Genomic DNA, 22,277 nt, shown 5'->3' on the forward strand with positions numbered 1-22,277 from the left:
TCAACTAGATAGTGGCAATGTTACAAACATGCCTTTTCTCACTACTCTTACTAATTGTTCTCACTTACACTACCTATGGTTGCACAACAATAAATTAAGTGGTGTTTTACCATTTGCCATAGGTAGATTATCTACTAATTTATCTATATTAGATTTATCAAATAATAAAATACAAGGAAACATCCCTCCACAAATAGGTAATCTTAGCAGCCTAACCTTCTTAAAGTTAAGTGAAAATTTTCTAAATGGTAATGTTCCACCATTAGGAAAATTTCTAAAAATAGAAAGATTGTATTTACGTAACAATAATTTAGAAGGAAACATACCTGACGAATTTGAAGGCTTACAACACCTTGGTCTCTTGGACCTTAGTGTAAATAGTCTCTCTGGAAAGATTCCAAATTCCCTTTCACTCCTTAAACAACTAAGAAGACTCCATCTTCATCACAATAACTTATCAGGGACCATACCTTCCAGCTTAGGAGATTGTATAATTTTTGAATTGCTTGACCTATCTCACAATAGCCTCTCTGGAAGTATACCACATGAGATTGGGAAATTATCTAATCTACAATTCTATTTGAATTTGTCATGGAATTTATTAGAAGGTTCCTTGCCCATGGAGATTGGTAAAATTGCAATGGCTCAATCTATTGACATCTCTGTCAATCAATTGATTGGGGCAATCCCCCCTGCACTTGGAAGTTGCAGTGAGCTACAATTATTGAACTTATCTCACAATTCCTTCCAAGGGTCTATTCCAGAGTCCCTTGGAAATTTACAAAGCCTTGCAAGTCTAGACCTGTCTTTGAACAACTTATCAGGTATAATACCAGTGGTCACACTCAAGAATTTTAAAATGCTTCAAACCTTGAATTTGTCTTTCAACAATTTCACTGGGGAAATTCCAGAAGGAGGGTATTTTGCAATTAGAACAATTGTCATGTCCTTAATTGGAAATCCTGGCCTTTGTGGACCGCAAGTATTTTAACTGCCTACATGTCAAACACCAAGACATCATTTTGCACTTGTGGAAAGATTGATACTGCCAGTGAGTGGAGTTGCTGCTTTTATATTATGTTGTTTACTTTTTGGATTCCTTTGCAAAAGAAAGGGATTCCTTTGGAACAGAAATATGCCTGTGCAAAACTTTGATTCCTCACAAGCCATTTTGCAAAGGTTGGAGCACAAAAGGATCTCATATCAAGAGCTTCATATAGCAACTAATGGATTTGTCGAGGCCAACTTGATGGGAACAGGGAATTTTGGTTCAGTTTATGAAGGAATTTTGATTGATGGCACACTTGTTGCTGTAAAAGTTTTCCATTTGCTAAAGGACAAGGCTGAAAAGAGTTTTAAAGTAGAATGTAGCATCTTGCAAAAGGTTCAACATCGAAATCTGGTGAAAATCATAACCTCATGTTGCAACATTGATTTCAAAGGATTAGTGTTCAAGTTTATGTCTAATGGAAGCCTGGAGAAGCATTTGTATCCTAATACAAATGACAACAATGGTGAAGATGCATGTGAAATGGGACTAAAAACAAGATTGGACATTGCAATAGATGTGGCCCATGCCATTGAATATCTTCATCATGATTCATTTGTGCAGGTAGTGCATTATGATTTAAAACCAAATAATGTGCTTATTGATGAAGACATGTCAGGGCATGTAACAGATTTTGGTATTGCAAGGTTAATTGATGAAACCTCTACTGAGTCACTTACTTCAACACTTTCTTTGAAAGGATCTATGGGCTACATTGCACCAGGTATGATATTTAGAATGTTAAATGTTTGCTTTTCATGTATAAATGTCTCACCAACATTTTTGTATGGAATAATAGAGTAAAATTTGATGAATGTTATCTTAAATGCAGAGTATGGATTCGGTCAGCCAGTGTCTACCAAAGGAGATATTTACAACTATGGCATTTTGTTATTGGAAATGATTACGAGGAAACAACCAACTAATGCTATGTTTTCTGGAGACCTGAACTTGCACAAGTGGGTAAATCTAGCCTTTCCAAGCAGCGTTAAGGAGGTAATTGACAACAACCTTCTTAGGGAGGTGGAAGGAGATGAATTTGAAGAAAACATTGTATTCAATTGCATATCTTCTCTTATACAAGTTGGTTTGGTTTGTTCAAAAGATTCACCCAATGAACGACCAACTGTGAGAAATGTGGTAATGGTATTGGAGAACCTTAGAAATGATTTGGGGGCAAATGCAATTGCTTCTAGGAGATAAAGGCAAAGCATATCTAATTTGCTTAGCAATACAAATGCAACAAGGAGTGATACACATGCATCAAATGCCCATAGTTCTTCCTCATTTTAGTTTGTGAAAATTGCAATACCAGAAGATTTCAATATTTCCATTGTGCATACAATGGCACTTGTTTTTTTTTTTTAAGTTATAATCGTTGAAGTAAACTTCTATTAGTATTTATATTTGTATGTTAGTATTACCAAAATAAAAAGTACACGCTTTTGTGACATTGCAACTATACATTGGTTTATTTTATTGGCCATTCATAATGATGATGTTTTTAATTGTCTCAAATTAATTTCATTATTTATTTGTCTATAAATGAAAGGATATAATTAAACAATAACAATCTCCTATAACTTATAAACACACTTTTTTAGATCAGAGAATTGATTTTATGAATTATATTGGATTTTAATTACACTTTTGATATTATTTTTAATTATTTGACCAAACTTTTGTTCATATTTACTATCTATTTATGATTATCATTAATGTGAAAATTCAATTCTTTAATAACACTTTATTAACCAAATTAAAAAATTATATCTTAATGTGATTTATTACTATTATCCATGATGTCAATATTGATATCTACAAAATAAAAACCTCTCTCACAAAAGGTGATATGAAACTAATTGTATTATCTTTAGAGCGCAAATTACTAGATTAATATATTAAATTTAACCATAACTAATTTGTTTATGTCATTAACAATAATTTAAATGTTGAATTCCCATTTAGATGTGATTTTTTTAAATTTTCATGTAAATCAAATTGATGAAACATCAAGAACAATTCTATTCTTTTAAATATATCATTTGATCCATTTAAATTTCAGTTATATATAATTTGTTTATATTATCAATAAAAATTCAAAAGTTAAGTTCTAATCTTAAATATGATTTTTTAATTTTCTTATTAATGAGATTAGTGAGCCATTAATTTAACTTGATGGTGAACTGTATACAATGCACGAATATTTAAGTATACAATTTTGATCTAAAAATCATGTTGAAAGACATGAAAATTTATGTTACAAAACTATGACTTATTATAATTTTTAACAATTTAGAACTTTTTTTAGTTATATTATAATTATATCATATATAAATTTTATATCCCCATACATTGTTGGAGACATGTCTGAGAGATTTCCTTACCCTTTCAACCCTTCTTTTCTTCAAATGACTCTTGTTGACCATGTAGATATTTGGCTTCTTGTATTAGGGCTTCTTATATTCTAGCAAATACTTCAATTTGATAGTTAATGTTATTGACAAAACGATGGGATATGGAAGACGTTTTATTCTATGCTCCTATTAATAAAGTAGCGAGTGATGAAAGTTAAGGTTTTATGCTAAGTTGGCCTCTCTAGCTTCCAATGGATAGAGGTTTCTTGAATAGGGTATAAATACATTATTATTTCAAAACCATAAATCACATAGATTTCAATTCACAATTTTCTAAGTGGTATGTTCATTGAATTTATCTCAAACTACCTTATTAGGATCTACTCCAAATTCAATTGGAAATTTACAGAGTCTTATGAACTTAGATCTTTCTTCCAACTCCCTATTAAGGACAATTCCAATTACTCTTGCATTTGAAAATGTTTTAGTATTTGAAATTATCTTTCAACAATCTCATTGGGGAAATTCCAAAAGGAGGGTTTTTTTTTTATTATAAAAAAAAACATTTTTCATGTCCTTTATTGGAAACCCTATCTTTTTCAAACCACAAGCATTCCAATTACCTATCTCTCAAACAACAAGAGATCATTTTGCATTTGTGAAAGAGTAGTATTTCTAATGAATGTAGTTATTGTTGTTGTACTATGTTGTCTACTTTTGGGATTCATTTCGAAAGGAAATAAGTGTATGCAAAATGTTAATTCCTTGCAACATATTGTCTAAAGGTTAGATTAGAAAAGGATCTCATATGATGAGCTTCACATAGAAATTAATAGATTTACCAAAGCCAACTTGTTAGTAATGAGGAGTTTTGGTTAATTTATAAAGGAATTTTAACGATGACATAGTTGTGGCTACATAAGTTTTCTAGTTGCAAAAGACAAGGTTTTCAAGAGTTCTATATTAGAATGTAGTGTTCTACAAAAGGTTCAAAATTGAAATCTGGTGAGAATCATAACTTCATGTTCCAATCTCCATTATAAAGGATTAATGTTCCAATATATGTCTAACAAAACTTGGAGAAGCATTTTGTAGGGATGACAATAATGGTGAAGATATATGTGAATTGGCTTTGAAAACACAATTGGATATTGCCATAGATGTGGCCCATGCGATGGAGTACTTTCATCATGATTCTTTTGTTCAAGTGGTACTTTTTTATTTGAAATCCGATAATGTGTTTTTGGATGAATACATGATGGTCCATATAGTGGACTTTGGTATCGAAAAATTAATGAATGCAACCTGTACTAACTCACTTCAACATTTGGTTTGAAAGAATCCATGGGATAAATTGTCCCAAGTATGACATTTTAGAACATTAATTTTACTTGTTTTTCCTCATCAATAGTTTTTGTACACAGTGGTAAAGTAAAATATAATGAAGGTTGACTTCAATATGGAGTATGGATTAATTGAGATAGTGTTTACCAAAGTAGATATATATAGTTATGATATTTTTTTTAGTGGAAATGCTTACTAGGAAGCAACCAATTTTTTTTGAGATGACATGTTTTTCTGGAAATGTAAACTTGCACAAGTGAGTGAAGCTAGTGTTTCCAAACAAAGTGAAGGAAGTATTTCTCTTAAGTATTTTTAGTGAGGTGGATGGAGATGGATTTGTAGAAAATAATGTATACAATTACTTTATGTGGTATGAGTTAGTTTGATTTTCTCAAAACATTAAACCAATGAATGAAAAACTATGAAAGATGTGGTAACGATATTAGAGAACCTTAGAAATGATTTGGGGGGGATATGTAGTTGCTTCTAGGAGATTGAGACAAATCATATCTAATTTCCTTAGAAATACAAATGGAATAAGGAGTAATACACATGAATCAAATGCCCATATTTCTTCTACATTTTAGTTTATGAAAATTACGTTACCATAGTTCTTCATGCTATTATTCATACAATGGAATTTTCCATTTAGCTTATACTTGTTGACGTAAAATTTTATTAGTATTTATATCTATGTAATTTATTTATTTTCCTGCAAACCTAGCACTCAACACTTAATTCCTAACAAAGTTAATATATCTATTGATTAAATACAAAATTGGGTTCATAAACATAATAAAATTTAGTGCAACATACGTGGTACCTTAAACGTTTTCTTCTTCACAAGCTTAACAATTATCTCTGGTACCACTTTGTAACACACCCAACCCTTAATCCCACATGAGGGCTATGGGGTATCACATTTTATCTAAGAATTTTATCAAACAATTCCCACACATTATCTAATCACCATTGATAAAAACCACATTTTGAAGGGGCGTTTCATTAATTAGTTTATGTGCACCATTTATTTTTCTAAAACCAAAATATTCCATATAGTATATCTTGTAAATTATAGAGGACCAAATTCAAAAATTTTACCACATATACCTTGACAATACGGAAAGAGTGGAAGGCTAGAATGTGTTTGGCCAAATTATTTAATAAAATAGTGGCCCAATCGAAGATGTACCCCTCAAAAGACCCGTCAATTTAAGGGACCCAATCAGCGGGGAATTTAGACACATTTGGAAATGCATGTAGCCTACAGAGCATGGAAACTACTAACTAAAAGAAGAAGCTAGTGAACATATGGAGTACTTACCATCTTTCTCCTTTTTGTGCTTGTTTGGGTCACTCTTCTAGTCTTTAATGGAGTCAGTTGGATCCTCATGCTTTTTACCTAAGTCATCCACATACTTTTTGTCATAGACGCATTGAGGGTTTGCCAAGTGGTACATCTCCTTAAAGGCTTTTCTTGAAAACAAATCAATTGTGGTGCCCTTAATGGTGTGGAACTTCCTCTCCATGATATCCACCATTTCAATAACCCATCTAACCATGTCTGTGTAAGCCAGAATGCGAGGCCTCACTCCAATTATGTGCAAGAAATAATTGGCCTTGTTATGTGGGGTTGCCTCTGAGGTGGGGGTTTCATTGTTGATGATGACTATTCTAATAGTCACTCGGGGACCTTCATATTTAAAATACTTGTAAAATTCCTCCCACGAGGAATGCCTTGAATCCCAGGTGCATACAGTGTTCGAAAATAGTCCTACCCCTGGTAACTTTTCATCAATGGTTTCTCTAAATGGAGTGGTGGGTTGCTACACAGGGGCTTTCAACTTCCCCTTGGCTTTCTTCATTTCTTCTTGATGAGGGTGGTATAGGATTTCTTTGTAAGTGGAGGGAATAAAACACTGTGAGTGCATGAAGGTCTTCACTTTGGTTGGAAGTTGATTGGAGGTAGCTGCAAATAGATGGAATGGCTTACCATAAAATTGTTTTAAATAGACCTATTTAAATTGCAACAGTCGGCACGTGGGATGCAACCATCGGTTCGCGGGGATTTCAAGTGAGAAAGGGAGGAGATGGCATGGGGGGGAGACACGTGGAGTAACTCTATTGGGTAGAGGAAAAGGGAGGAGGGTGATGTATCAAACTGTCTCACACTGGCTTGCCACGCTCAGTTGATAATGGTCCCAATTGCTGACATGGTTGTTGTGCTACCCTATTAGGTGGCGGGCCCATTTTATCTCTTCTAGCAGGGTTCCTGGGTGGAGTTGGAGGCAAGGCTCGACCCACCAGAATTAGTCACAACCATTGGTTTTCACTATCCATTTTGTTGACTCTAACTTTCCAGGGGCAAGCATCGGATTAATGACCTCGATTGTTTACTGACTGGAGCTTCTCCCGGGTAAGGTAGCTTCAAGATGGATGATGATCTACTCCGTAGGTGGCCTCCCTTTAATCCTTTTCATTTGAGAAATGGGGGAAGGCCCACTACCACTTGGTGATTCCTCCATGCCAAAAAATGGCGCCGCTTACTACTAAGCTGGAACCCAGATGCCCCAGTGCTCTAGTCCCCTGGTCCCTGAAAGCCCGGTTCCTTTTGAAACATAATTTGCAATTGTTACAGGGCTCTGACCCTCTGGGGTATACTATTGGGATGATGCCAACAAAGCCACATGTCAACATGTGATTAATCCATGTGTCATCCATATATGGGTCCTTTGGGTACCTGAAAACTTCAAAACTGTTTGCCATGTGTCCCCATCCCAGTGGGTGGTTGCTGATGTCACCTTTTCCCAATGATATTTTTCCACCTGTTTGGTCAGAGGAGAGAGAGAAGGGTCCCTAGTGATTTTCTATGCGATCATTTCCTTCTATAAATGGTTCAATCTGTGCGCCTTGGAAATTTGAGTTAACAAAAGGTTACAGGGTTTCATGGTAGGAGGTCTAAGCCTCCAATTTTTGTTACAAGGTCACATCAATAGACGACCCTAACTCTGACAATTGATGGATCCATGGTCCCTGGTCCCTAAAAGCCTTTTGAATTTGATTTTATAATGAGTTATGAGATTCTAGGGTCATAGGGTCTCCGAGATTTTGACTTTTATGGGTCCAACTTTGACTTCCCTTATCTTTTGATCTAGGAGGCCAATTTCAAACTTCCTTATACCATTGGAAATATTTTCCAAAGAAATTTCTGATTGAGTGGGTCTAATATGGTCTTTGATCTCATATGTTTCTTCGAAAATGGCCCCAAACTCTTCTATGTTTTCCACTTCACCCCCTTTTTCATGTAAGGCTTAAGGGAAAAGAACAAGAGGGTACAACAGGCAATCTAAAGCTTGATTAGAGAATCTATTACAATGTAATGCTCTTGACCTACAATAAGATACTAGAATACAAAATATGCGAAGAAATATACCCAAAACACAAAAAAATAAGAAATAACAGCAAGTATTTTATTATTCAGAAAGCAATGTTCACTTGCCTCTTCGAGGGGGAAACCTCCAATAGAGCTGGGCTCAATTACAAAATAAGACACGATGCTCCTCGATGGGAGTCTCTATCCTTTATATAGGATTCATACATGCAATACCATGGGTCAATACCATGGTTCTTATTAATACCATCTATTTAATACCATGGCCCATTTACAACTAACTGTGGTCCCTTCTTTAAATGTGGGTCAACCACTTCCAATTACTAATATGGGCTTTATTGACTCTTTACTTAACTATAACTATGACTCAATCCTATTACATCAATAAGCGGGTTAGGGTTGGACCCTAACATGACCTCCCCCATAAGAATAGCCTTGTCCTCAAGGCTGAAGCTGCGAAAACTGCTGAAGGATAGTGGCTGGTTCCCAGGTCACATCTTCGAGAGAGGTGTCTTTCCACTTGACGAGGACTTCCTTGATCGTGTGGCCGCACAGGTGCCATTCTTGTGTGTCAAGAACCTGTTTAGGTTGGAGCCAGATTGACCCTTCTTCATCCAATTCAGGTGGACTGGTTTGAATTCGGAAATGGTTCCCAATCACTTTCTTGAGGCATGAGACATGGAAGACTGGATGGATTTTTGTAGTGGGTGGCAAAGCTAGCTTGTAGGTGACTTCTCCAATGTGCTGAAGTACTTGATAAGGTCCGTAGAATTTTGGAGATAATTTCTGACAACCCTTTCCTTTGAGTGATGTTTGCTTATATGGTTGTGGCCTCAAAAATACCTGATCCCCTTCTTGAAATCGGTGTTTTGAGCGATGTTGATCTGCCTGTTGCTTCATGCGGTTTTGGGCTTGATGAAGATTCTCTCTAAGGTAGGCCAGCATGGTTGTGCGGTTCTGTAGGAGTTGATCCACTGCTTATACCTTCGAGCACCCCTTGAGATAAGAAGTAGGGGAAGGAAGGAGTTGACCATGAATTGCTTCATATGGAGTCATTTTTGTGGTGGCATGATAGTTGGTGTTATACCACCATTCGGCTAGAGGTAACCATTATACCCATATGTGTTGCTTTTCTGAAGTGAAACACCTAAGGTAGGTCTCCAGACATTTGTTGACTGCTTCAGTTTGACCATCAGTTTGTGGATAATAGGAAGTACTGAGTTGAATTTGGGTACCTTGTAGCCTGAAGAGTTCTTGCCAAAAGTTACTGGTGAAGATCGGGTCATGATCAGACACAATGGAAGTGGGCATGCCATGCAATTTGAAGATCTGGTCCATGAAACATTGAGCGACCAAAGTTGGTGTAAAAGGGCGAGGTAGGGCGCAAAAATGAGCATACTTAGAAATTCTGTCGACAACCACAATGATGATGGACTTGTTTCCTGACTTCGGAAGACCCGTAATGAAATCCATAGAAACCTCCGTCCATATTGAGGTCGGGATGGGCGATGGCTGTAATGTGCTTGGGGATTTGACTGTTTCTCCTTTGTGGTGCTGACAGACGTCGCACTCAGCTACAAAAGTAAGAATGTCCTTTTTCATGCCTGTCCAAAAGAATGATCGTCGAGTGCGAGCATAAGTCTTCTGAAAGCCTGAATGTCCTGCAGTGGGAGATGAGTGCAACTCTGCCAAAATGTGGCTTTTGAGGGTGGATGTTGGTGATATCACGACTCTGTCCTTGTAGCAAAGAATCTCATGCCGCCAAGAGTAGCCCGCTGTGGAATTTGGATTCACCTGCAATTGATTAATGAGTTGGGAGAGCCAGGGATGTGAAAACCATTCCTTGCAAGCCTCTTCAATCCACTATGGAATAGGAAGGGAGATTGCGTGTAATGCCCCACTTAAATCTTATCCTACAAATTGTGTTAATATTTACATTATCTGAAAATATTGAGAAATATTGGTCTAAAATAAATTTATGATTTTCATTATTCAAATTCCTCACTTACCTTCTCAATTTGAATATTGTGTAGGATATGGTCTCCTTCCCTTAATTCAAAATATATTTATTCATTTCAAATTCCCCAATGTACCCTCTCATTTAATTGGGAGAAGACATAGTCCTCTCCATCTTATCATCAATATATATATATATATATATATATATATATATATATATATATATATATATATATATATATATATATTTATTCATTTCACATTCCCCAATGTACCCTCACATTTAATTGGGAGAAGACATAGTCCTCTCCATCTTATCATCAATATATATATATATTTATTCATTTCACATTCCCCAATGTACCCTCACATTTACTAAGGAGAAGACAAAGTCCTCTCCATCTTATCATCAATATATATTTATTCATTTCACATTCCCCAATGTACCCTCACATTTAATTGGGAGAAGACATAGTCCTCCCCATGTAATTACACTTCACATTCCCAAATGTACTTTTCAGATTTACATGGGAGAAGACATGATCCTTCCCCATTAAATTCTCAATTTTAAATTCATATCACAATTCCAAATGTACTCTAGCTTGGAAGATAAGTCAACCAAGGATGGGTGAGAGTTAATGACATTAATGAGAGGTGGTTGAGGAAAGAGGGTATAAAAGGGAAGGGGGAAGGAAGAAGAGGGGAGGGGGAGTCTTGCTTAGGATTGTGGGGGTTGGTTGTGATTGTTTGGCCTTGTTATGATTTTTGGGAGACCTTTGAAACCTGTGGAGGTTTCTTGGGTTGAGGGAAGGAAAGTAACATTTTCTAGTTTTGCACATTCTTCTTGAGGACACACTATACCTAGTTGGACATGGGCACGGAGGGCTAGGGAACCTGTGGAGGTTTCCTGGGCTAGGAATTTATTTCCTAGTTGGCTGGGAGGTAAATCCGGTTGGGTCGGCCAGAAGGAGCGTTCAGCTGGAGCTATTAGACAAAGGTATCGTCATCAACCGCCGGAACAGGTATTTTTCCATGGACTACTCTTGTTAAGTTGATATCAATGGAATTCTCACCTTAATTTATGTTGCTTATGATAAAATGATTAGATGTTAAATGTTTAAAAATATGTGAAAAGGTCAGCAAGCTCCTTTTATTATTTATAAATTAACAGGAAAATAGATATGTTAGTGTATAACGAAATAAATGCTCTAATAATAGGATTCAGGTTCTTACACATGGTATCAGAGATTTGGTTCAAAATCTGGACCCAAAGCCCACTAAACCCACAATTTATACTTTCCACAAGTCTCCTTGTCATTTGATGCGAATCCCCACCCATGACTACTGGCCTTTACTTCTGCCAGGATCCCATATTCCATTCGCATTTAGTTTGAAAATCTGCCCTTTCCTCCACCAATCTGATGGCTAGTCTGAGGAGCTTCTGTGTTTTATAATTGATTTTTTTTTGCGCTAGCCAATTATCTGAGGACAACATAAGGATTAGACTCTCTGCAAGATAAATCTGGGCATGTGCAGTTCATAGAGGGACCAACAAAGTCTAGCAGAGGCGGTCAACAATAAGCTGAGCTTCCCTCTTCTGTGATTTTATTTTTGAAATCTTTAGAGCGTAATTTGGTGGAAACTTAATGCCAGCGTTAATGCACCAGGCAATCGGTACAGCTTCTATACTACAAGGCTTTGGATTGGAAAGCCGCCACAAGAATTTGCTCTAATTGTGGATTCAGGAAGCACTGTTACATATGTTCCCTGTTCAACCTGTACACGATGTGGCAATCACGGCAAGTATACATTTGGTCCACATCAAGGGAGTTTAAAAGTCAGACTAATGTCTACAGGCTAAAACTCATTGTTTGGTGAAAATCCTGCCTGGATTCTGTAAATAATAAACAAACTGACTTCTGCTTGTCTAATTCTATCCATCATTGTTGCTTACCAAAGTGTGGCGAGAAATTTGTTACTTGATAAACAAATTAATGTATATCTCTATCTAGAACATAGTAGCTTTCCATGGACTTTCACTTGTCTAGTGGAGTGTTGGGTTGTGATGTCATAAAGAAGGCATTGTTGCTGTGAGCATATGTTCATATTTATCCTTGATGTCTCAATTAACTGAATCCCTTTGAGCTACAGACTATGAGGAGGAAGTAACTTTTACGATTGGGTTACAAGAATAAGCAAGAAGTTTGAAATCCGAGGGAGAGGTTGAGATTCCTGAAATCCGAGACAGGCCTTTGCCGTTTCTGCTTCATGGTCCATCTCTCGCAGGCGAAGCAAGCGGTTCCGTCATAATATCTGATCGCGTTTCTGGGCCTAGCTAGCTTTAGCTTATTTAAGTCGCCACATTCCTTTTGCTGAAGTAGCAGAGGAGGTTCATAATTGTATTTTGTGGATCGTATGCGGTAGAGTTCCAAGGCAATTTGTATCAAGCGTAGTAGTCCAGATGTTTTCGAATTTTATTTTTAAAGATGTTTTGGTATTTTATTTTTAATATTTTTCTGTTATATTTATCATTTTTTTATAAATTAAATATATTTATATAATCAAAATATATAATTTTATAAAAAAAAAAAATTATTAAATTTTAAGAATTAAAAAATCCCATGCTTAATCGTATGCTCAGATTCCTTTGTATTATAGTCGATAGATTTGCAGTATCGAATGCTCAAACGCTTTTGTATTATAGTCAATAGATTTACAGTAGTCCCACCGTGTTCACAAATTTGTGACGAACGACCGATTTACACTGTACAGTCGCCCAGTATTTCAGCGGATCTATCGGTCAAAATAATATATTAATACATAATATCCCTCAATAATATCGGTAAAAATTATCCCTCAATGATATTGGATTCATGACATAATATTCCTCACGAAATTTATGCTTTTGTGACGGCAGATTTATAGTGTCCCACTGTTTCTGCGGATCTGTCGGTCAAAATCAATATATATTATATTAATATATTTAATATGATATAATATAATGGGTAAAAATTACAGATTTACTATGGTTCATTATTTCTGTCTATTTAGTGTCATAATGAGATTTAGTGTCAATGGGATCTTGACTGCTTGTAGTCCGTCAATGATTTATTGTTTTGCAGTTTACGCCCATTCCTTAGTACTGGCTTTTGTTAAGTTCCTCTAAACCCTTTGATATATTCGACCGTCCCAAAAGCTGGTAGCGAGGTGTAAGTTGTAACTAGTAAGGATTAAATCCCAATTATCCTCATTTGATGAAAGGAAATGCTGAAAGTTAGTGCCATAAGAAGAAATTCAGGAATAAAAAAAAAAAAAACTAAATTCCAGACGACCTTTTTATGCACATTGCAGCCAAGCACTTTGATTTTGCCAAGTAGGTTACATACTGTGTTGTGTTAAGTTTCTGTTTTAATGGAGGGTGACATGCGTATTACTCTAATGCAAGCCACTTTTATGCAGCATATACTTATTACTTGTGTTGTAGCCATTTGTCTGAAGTGGATTATGATAGAGAAGTTGTTGGAGACTCATTTAATATTTTAATCCATTCAAAAGTAAATATGTACCATTTCACTCAGTGGTTTATATATATAGCAAATCAGAGCAAAAATTAAATTCCAGATGACCTTTTCATGCACACGCAGCGAAGCACTAAGAGCTTGTCAAGTAGGTTACATACTGTGTTATGTTAAGATTTTGTTTTAAATGGAGGTATGTTGATCAAGCCATTTGGATAAATATCATTTGATTGTGTGCGTGCACTGGAGTATCTCTTCAACCCTAAAGATTCATTGAAAATCAGATAAGTGGCAGTGAAGAAGGTTGCTTTTGTTCTGAATTTTTTTTTGGTGAAAGAAAATTGGGCTCGGTCCTCATTAGGGCGTCATACTCTAAAATAATACATCCTTATTTATATGTTTTGAAGACCTGTGGAGGAGAAACATTTTCAGGACATTTGACCCTTTCTTAAAGAGATCTAAGGGTTGTCTTATCCCTGCAAAGAAGATAGTAAATATTGCGGCCTTGTGATTAAGGTATATCCTCATAATTTTTTAATTTAAGAGCACAAATTGTAATAGCAAGATCTATTCTCGGCCTTAGGTTTCTTCAGAAGTTGTAGACCAATAATTTTGACAATGGCAAGGAATGATGATTACTATTTCCATTCTCTCCACGATTTTAAGGTTTCAATATGAGCCACATTGCAATGTCTCAGCCTTATTGCATAACAACGAAGATTCTGAGTTTAATTGCAGTGGTCAAATTACAACCACAACACTCTCCTTTAGGTGATGTCTAGAATTTCAATTCACTAAGTATAGATCTATGTCTATCAAGGGGAATTGAGCCGACCTATGCTAGATAAAGAACCAAGCAGTTATAGCTAAATGTTTTGATCTCATTCTTCAGGCTGGCTTGAAGTCTTTATTTCTTGTTGAAGACTGTCATGAAAGTTTGCGTATTTATCAGTGATCTAATTACATCACCTTCTTCAACAATCATCTCAAACTAGAATTGATCCTTGTGGATGATATAGATTCAAATCTGTCATATTCTTGAGGCATCAGTAACATCAGTACGTCTGATTTGGGAATTTGGTCCTCAAAAGTGAGTTCAATTCGAAGAGATGATATAGCTCAAGCATGTTAACAAAAGTTTAGCACCCATGTACAAATCATTGAAGCCTCATCATTTATAGCATGTCTGTGTAGTCTAACATATTGGTAAATGAAAAGGCAGTGTAGGATGTGTGAATTGCATTAGCTTTCAGCCTGGTGTAGTTCTTCATGGACTATCATAATCAAGTTTATAGATATAGCAAGGCATTGACATATACAGGCTGGTGGGAAGGTATCCAATCATCCAGGAACATTAATTCAGCCTTGCAATAGTTGGGCTATATATGTACTTGACAGGGATTGTTGATTCTGAGTAAAAAGTCAAGGAACAGAACAATTATAAGGATATCACCAGTCAGACTTATATCATTATCACAGGATATCGTCATCAATGCGCTAGAATATGAGAAATTTCCAGTCCGGAAGATTCTGTTCATACTCTATTCTATTTTGTGCTGAAGTAGCCATTCCAGAAATTTTCAACATGTGGAACTCTGCTTCTGAATTGTGTTTATTCTATTGGGTACTTTATTGCAGTCTAATTCGGTACTCGGCTTGGTACTTGATAGGTTTCCTGGTAGTGGAAATTATAGTGAGTTCACTTTACTCTTTGTCAATGAAAAATTGAGATGCATGAAATGCAACACTGTCTTTCTAATCCAGTAGAAACAACATAACATGAACAAGATTCTGATAATTGTAAGTGCTGAGAAGCAAATACAAGAGACAATGAGATATACCTGTAGATTATAACCCTTGTGTTGATAACTCCAAAACAGAGAGCAATATTCACAGGCAAGTTCAAAATTCGAAAAAAAAAAAAAAAAAAAAAAAGCTTTTCAAGACATCATATACATTTGTGCAGAAATGCCGATACTAACTATAGTAGAGGGTGCACCTTCAAGACACACTTCATGTATATATGGATGTAGGAAGAAGATGATCTGCAGTTACATATAGAAGAGTCCAACAAAGAAAAACTTTCAACGTTATAGATAACATAAATAACTGTCAATCTGTTACTCTTTAATTGAAGGTGAACAGTAACTCAATCCAACGTTGATTATTGTTATAAGCAGCAATGTGGTTCAGGCAAGAAATTGGATAACTTTGGAATCCCTCCAGTTTGCATTATCAAGCTAAACGTGTTGTATCTTAAGGTGGGAGACGATTTCTGCCTAGTCAAGTAAAAGTGGGACAAAGTTGTCTTTAGGTTTAATTAAGAAGATCCTCCCAAGATTATACCTCTTACCACTTGGTATGCATTCATTATGATAGATATATTTACAAACATTTAATTTGATCTAAACCATAGCAACTAGATAGCCACATGTGTTTGATCACCATTTTTCATGATTCTGAAAGGGTGTGAGTTGTTGCTTCCATCTGACGTTACTGACTTTATATTTACGTATAGTAGAATACCAAGCCCTCATGTAGGATTATTTTTGTTCTTATGTCATTCAGTCTTTTACAGCAAAAACCTCAATGACAACCTCATTGTTGCTTTACATTACATTTGCTTGAACCATGTTGATAGCAGCTGTTTCCTAAAGGAATTTGGTTCTTAGGCAACCACATTATATTTAGCCCTCCCTGTGTTTGAGTGAAACATGGGTAACATATATTTTATATAGGCTTATGTTAACTCAGTCTTCATATGCTTCCAGCATCAATATATATATGGAGACAACAACTAAATCTACTTAGACCCAAAAACTTTCCATCTCAGTTTACAAGGAGTATATTCTTCTCCATGGATTAATGGTAATTTCCAAACCTGTCTATAGCTTCAGTATCATGAATTCCTTCTATATAAATACATGAAAACAAACAAAGAGTGCAGAAATAAAGGAATATAGTGGAATGAGAGGGAAAATGATGGAATAGATAAAAAGATTGGATGTTTGACAAAACTGCAAGAATAGATTGATAGATAAGATTTTATTAAACCTTCTGCAAGGCCAACCATCCTATGGGACAAGATCGCTTGTATACTATGCAACATTTCACATAAAATTCAAAAAACACAGCAATGCAAACCTAAAGATTACGACAAAAGAATAGAACAAAGCGATGGCATGTCCAGGTCAGCATTCAAAAAAGTTTTGGACTAATCTGAGTTGGTCTCCTTTGCTCTGAACTGGGATGGGTTTGTCCTTCCACTGTTGATTTCAGTACTCTGTCTCTACCATGCCTCGGTGGTGCAATGATCGAGAGTTCTCTATACCCTTTGTAATGAACCAACTAGTTTGTTATGAGAAAGATATGTGCATAGGAAATCAAACATTGTTGATCATCATCCTTACTGGGACAACGCTCATACACCGCATGTGTCTAAGACCAAAGACTACATAATATTAGTGGTTGTGGCAAGAAGGGAGAACATAACACAATGTTATTAAAATATGAATTATGGGCACAGAAGGTGATGAATTTTATATGGCACTGGTAAACCATGGACCTGTCAGCAGATCTTAAATCCTAACCCGACTAGCACATTGCATTTTAAGACTATTTATCTTTTCTACTTCTATCAACTAGCATATATATATATATATATATATATATATATATATATATATATATATATATATATATACATATATATATATATATATATATATATATATATATATATATATATATATACAATGTATATATATACATATATACATATATATATATATATATATATATATATATATATATATATATATATATATATATATATATATATATATATATATATATATATATATATATGTATATATATATATAGATATATATATATATATATATATATATATATATATATTTCTTTTTATGTGGAAGAGAAATATTGTAGCAATGGAAGCTGAAATATGGCAAAGGATCCCAAAAGAGTTGTTGCATATGATTTTAGCGAGGCTGCCCATTAGGGTTCTTGGCAAAATGAGGACTGTGTGCAAACAGTGGAAACATCTACTGTCTTCCCGTGATGCCTTCGAAGGACTGGTTCCAATTTGGTCGCTGTACTCCACCCCTGGGTTTTTATTCAGATCCATTGGAATCCAAAAGATGACGTGGATTCTTGGGTTATAGAAGAACGCAGTTCAGACATGTACAAAGTTCCTTTTCTCAATCACGTCGTTGTGAATACTTGCAAGGGCATCTTCTGTTGTCATAGAAAAGGGGATATGTTGGATCTTTCCATAGGCATTCCCAGTGCCAGAATCCAACACCTGGACTCAAGTTTCCATGATGGTCCCGGACCATATTCGGCCTACTAGAAAGGGTATCTTCTATAATGGCAAGTTTTACTGGGTGTCTCTGCCTCCCAATCCCCCGAATCCCATCCCTAATCTCATGGTAGCCTTCAATATTGCCGACGGGCTGTGGACAGAAATCTCGTTGCCACAGAGATGCAAAAGGATTAGTCCTGAAAATTTAGGGGATTACAATGGGCAAGTGGTGCTAGTGGAGCACAAGGGCCATGACTCTGTTCGCATATGGAATTTGAATGAAGCAGAAGTATGGTGTGATGTAAAAAAAAAAAAAAAAAACATTTGGCAAAATGCAGCATTCCATTATTGGATTCAGTAGTAGTTAATAGCAGTGGGTTGGTAATGGTAATGGATCGGAAAATGAATATACCGATATATAACTGGAATGGGAAATTGATAGTCTGGCGATTGAGATTCCCTGGGCCTCGCATGTCTCAATGACCAATTCGAGTATCGATATCAGCCTTCGAATCTAACAACTTATGGTGGCCTCAACCATGATTTATATACTGATCCATTACTTAGGAAATTTAGATGGTTGTGTTTTATTTCTCCTAGTTCTTTTTCTAAATTTCGATGATAATTGAAGTGCTGGGTTTATGAATATATTCTTTCTTTTTATCATATATTACCAGCGTAACATTTTTCATTTACTCAAACTATGGATCCTGAAACTTTATTGACAATTAAATTAGAATCGTGGAAGTTAGTTTCTAAACTTGCAGAGCTGTTTTATCTATATATGTAAAAGAGAAGTAAAAGGTATGAATAGAGAAGAAGATTATTCATCGTTATATGCAAAAGAGAAGTAAAAGGTATGAATGGAGAAGAAGATTTGGAGGCTTTTTGGTGTTTATTTTGCAGTTTTGAGATGGCTAGTAGTGTACCATAGCTTGATGGGAAAATGGTATCTGGTGCATCAAGATGAAGACTCTTTTCTACTTGTAAGAAATATATGAGATATCCAAGTGTGAAGATGATGATAATGACTTTGTGAGTTTTGCTATATTTTTTTTTTAATCTGATTCTATTTATTTTGAGAATGTAGTAAAAGAAAGAAAATGGTGTGATGACATGGATGAAGAAATCCAAACAATTGAGGAAAATGAGACGTGAGAGATAGTAAATCTTCTAGCAGAAAAAGGAGTTATTAGTGTGAGGTGAGTTTATGAACCCAGAAATGATGTATAATGCATAATTGAAAGGCACAAAGCACAACTTGTAGTCAAGGGTGCAAACGACAATATGGAAGAGAATATAATTAAACCTTTGCTCTTGTACAAAGAATGGAAACTGTTATAGTTGTCATGGCAATAGTAGCTCAATACAAATGATAAGTCCATCAAATGGATGTAAAATCAACTTTTCCCAATGACGTATAAGTTAAGAAAAGCATTGTGTGGGTTCAAGCAGTTGCCAAATGCTTGGTATAGCTGCATTGACTCGTAACTATTGAGCAATGGTTTTAGTAAAAGTAGCAGGAAGCCAAACAGTTTACATCAAAGTTAGCAATGAAGGTGAAATTATCAAAGTTAGCAATGAAGGTGAAATTATAATTATTTGCTTGTATGTAGATGATTTTATTTTTACAGGAAATAATCTATCCATAGAAGAATCTAGATTAGCAGTCGAGAAAGAATTTGTAATAACAAAATGGGCTTATTGAGATATTTTTTCGTATTAAAGTCGAACAAACAAATGAAAGTATCTTTATATCTCGAACCAAGTATGCAGGGGTTATCTTGGAAAGATTTAGGAAGTTGAATAGCAAGCTAATGCCAACAATTATTGCATGGTGCATAACAGATGGAGGCCTTACAAAGATGGTCTAGTGGGGTAGAAGTTTCTAGTGAAAATATTACGATACACATTTACCCTTATTCTAGTGTTGAATAAAAATATCGTGAAAAGTAATGTGTTGCTAGTTTTGGATAAAAAAACCCTCAACTTTCTTCGCAACTTTGTGGTCACTGGCCACTTATGAAAGGAGTAGGCATCTTTAGAAATGTTGTGCCATTTAGAGGAAATACTAGTAGCAACAGGGAAAAGGAAATTATTCCGTTCATTTAATTAATTTTCAATTGTCTAGTCATATTGTGAGCTGCAATATATATCACAAGATTGTTTTAGTACTAGTAAACAATGATTAAATTTATAATAAATTTGAACCTTTTGACATTTACAGGACATTCCTCTCAATTTACAAAAAAAATAAAGTATGAAAATCATGTTGGAAACAGTTCTGAAGTTTGGAGTTTTTATTTTATTTTCAAGATTAATTAAATGGGTTTGGAAGATTGGGACTTATCTATTCACTAAGGTTTTAAATAAATTATATGCATAAAACTTATACTAACACCTCCTAGTGGAAATTGATAGTGCACTAATTTGTTGCTTGCTATTATCTTGGTTTTGGTACCACCTTATAGCATATACGGGTTCAAATTCTATTTTCCATGATGGACAGTGGAATCTGTTTCAACTCTAATTGTTAATGAGGGGTTCCACAAGGATGTGACATGAGCATTTATGATGCCCATTTTAACATAGATAGCCACCTATGTTAAGGTTCTATTTTGCAGTTCCATGTTATTTATGAACTTTATATACATTTGGTTGGACACGTGAAAATCGATTGATGGATTGGATATTGATGATGGACATGTTGGATGTATGACCAAATGTATGACTTACTTGGTTACAATTTATCTAGTGCATGACTTGTCAAAGTTATTGTTGCATCGTATAGGCTTATATAGATATGATTTATCTAATCAATGACTTAGTGAAATTATGATTTATCTAATGTAAGATTTATTTCCAGTATGAACAACAAAAATTGACACATGGACACTGGGCTTAATAAACATGATGTTTAAGATCATGTACCTATATCTATTTTGTGGTTGTATATATGCATGGATGAGAACTAAACTACAGGTTGGAAAGAACCATATGATAACCAAGATATACTATTCCATTGGGGAAGGTCGAGATGACCAATGAGGGAAGGTACGATGTACATTGTTCTATTACATTTGGTATCTACTTGATATGCACTCTTATGACATGAGTAAAATGCAAATGGCAGGTGGCAAGACGACCTGACTGGATTATTCGATGACAAGTCCAACCAGCTCTGTAGTGTGGTCCATGCTCTGAAGGAGGGGTGGAGGTGTTTCCCACCGTGTATCCTCCGAAACCTGGAATCGTGGAGGAAAGCTGAACACTCCCCCTAGACGTGTGATGACGATTGCCAGATGCATGCTGGGGAAAGTTCGGTCGAGGTATTCGACGCTTCCACCATGTCGGTTTTATCAGTGGTTAGTATGGCCATTGCCACTGATAGAGCAGCAGAGGATGGATAGGGTGGGAACGGAAGTAGGTCAAGGTGGATAGGAGGATATAGATCAGTTGGAAACACTTGATGGGAAGTAATGTCATTGTCTAACTTATCAAATTTAATGCTATAACTCTTTCTGGTTTGCTATGCTTTCAAACTCCTTGTATCTTTTCATTCTAACTTTGGGACGAAGTTTTCTGAAGGAGGGGTGTATGTAATGCCCCACTTAAATCTTATCCTACAAATTGTGTTAATATTTACATTATCTGAAAATATTGAGAAATATTGGTCTAAAATAAATTTATGATTTCCATTATTCAAATTCCCCACTTACCTTCTCAATTTGAATATTGTGTAGGATATGGTCTCCTTCCATTAATTCAAATTATATTTATTCATTTCACATTCCCCAATGTACCCTCACATTTAATTGGGAGAAGACGTAGTCCTCTCCATCTTATCATCAATATATATATATATATTTATTCATTTCACATTCCCCAATGTACCCTAACATTTAATTGGGAGAAGACATAGTCCTCTCCATCTTATCATCAATATATATATATATATATTTATTCATTTCACATTCCCCAATGTACCCTCACATTTACTAAGGAGAAGACAAAGTCCTCTCCATCTTATCATCAATATATATTTATTCATTTCACATTCCCTAGTGTACCCTCACATTTAATTGGGAGAAGACATAGTCCTCCCCATGTAATTACACTTCACATTCCCAAATGTACTTTTCAGATTTACATGGGAGAAGACATGATCCTTCCCCATTAAATTCTCAATTTTAAATTCATATCACAATTCCAAATGTACTCTAGCTTGGAAGAGAAGTCAACCAAGGATGGGTGAGAGTTAATGACATTAATGAGAGGTGGTTGAGGAAAGAGGGTATAAAAGGGAAGGGGAAGGAAGAAGAGGGGAGGGGGAGT

General features: G+C 35.4%; 1 pseudogene; it reads left to right on the forward strand.

The window, feature by feature from the left end:
- The first annotated feature begins 1,135 nt into the window (after window positions 1-1,135).
- Window positions 1,136-2,251, forward strand: LOC149209694 (putative LRR receptor-like serine/threonine-protein kinase At3g47570 pseudogene; annotated as a pseudogene).
- The last annotated feature ends 20,026 nt before the right edge of the window (window positions 2,252-22,277 follow it).

The sequence above is a fragment of the Pinus tabuliformis genome, chromosome 1_2 (assembly GCF_031772625.1).
Source record: "Pinus tabuliformis cultivar Carrire ecotype Pingquan chromosome 1_2, CPIR1, whole genome shotgun sequence".
In the NCBI taxonomy this organism is placed as follows: Eukaryota; Viridiplantae; Streptophyta; class Pinopsida; order Pinales; family Pinaceae; genus Pinus; species Pinus tabuliformis.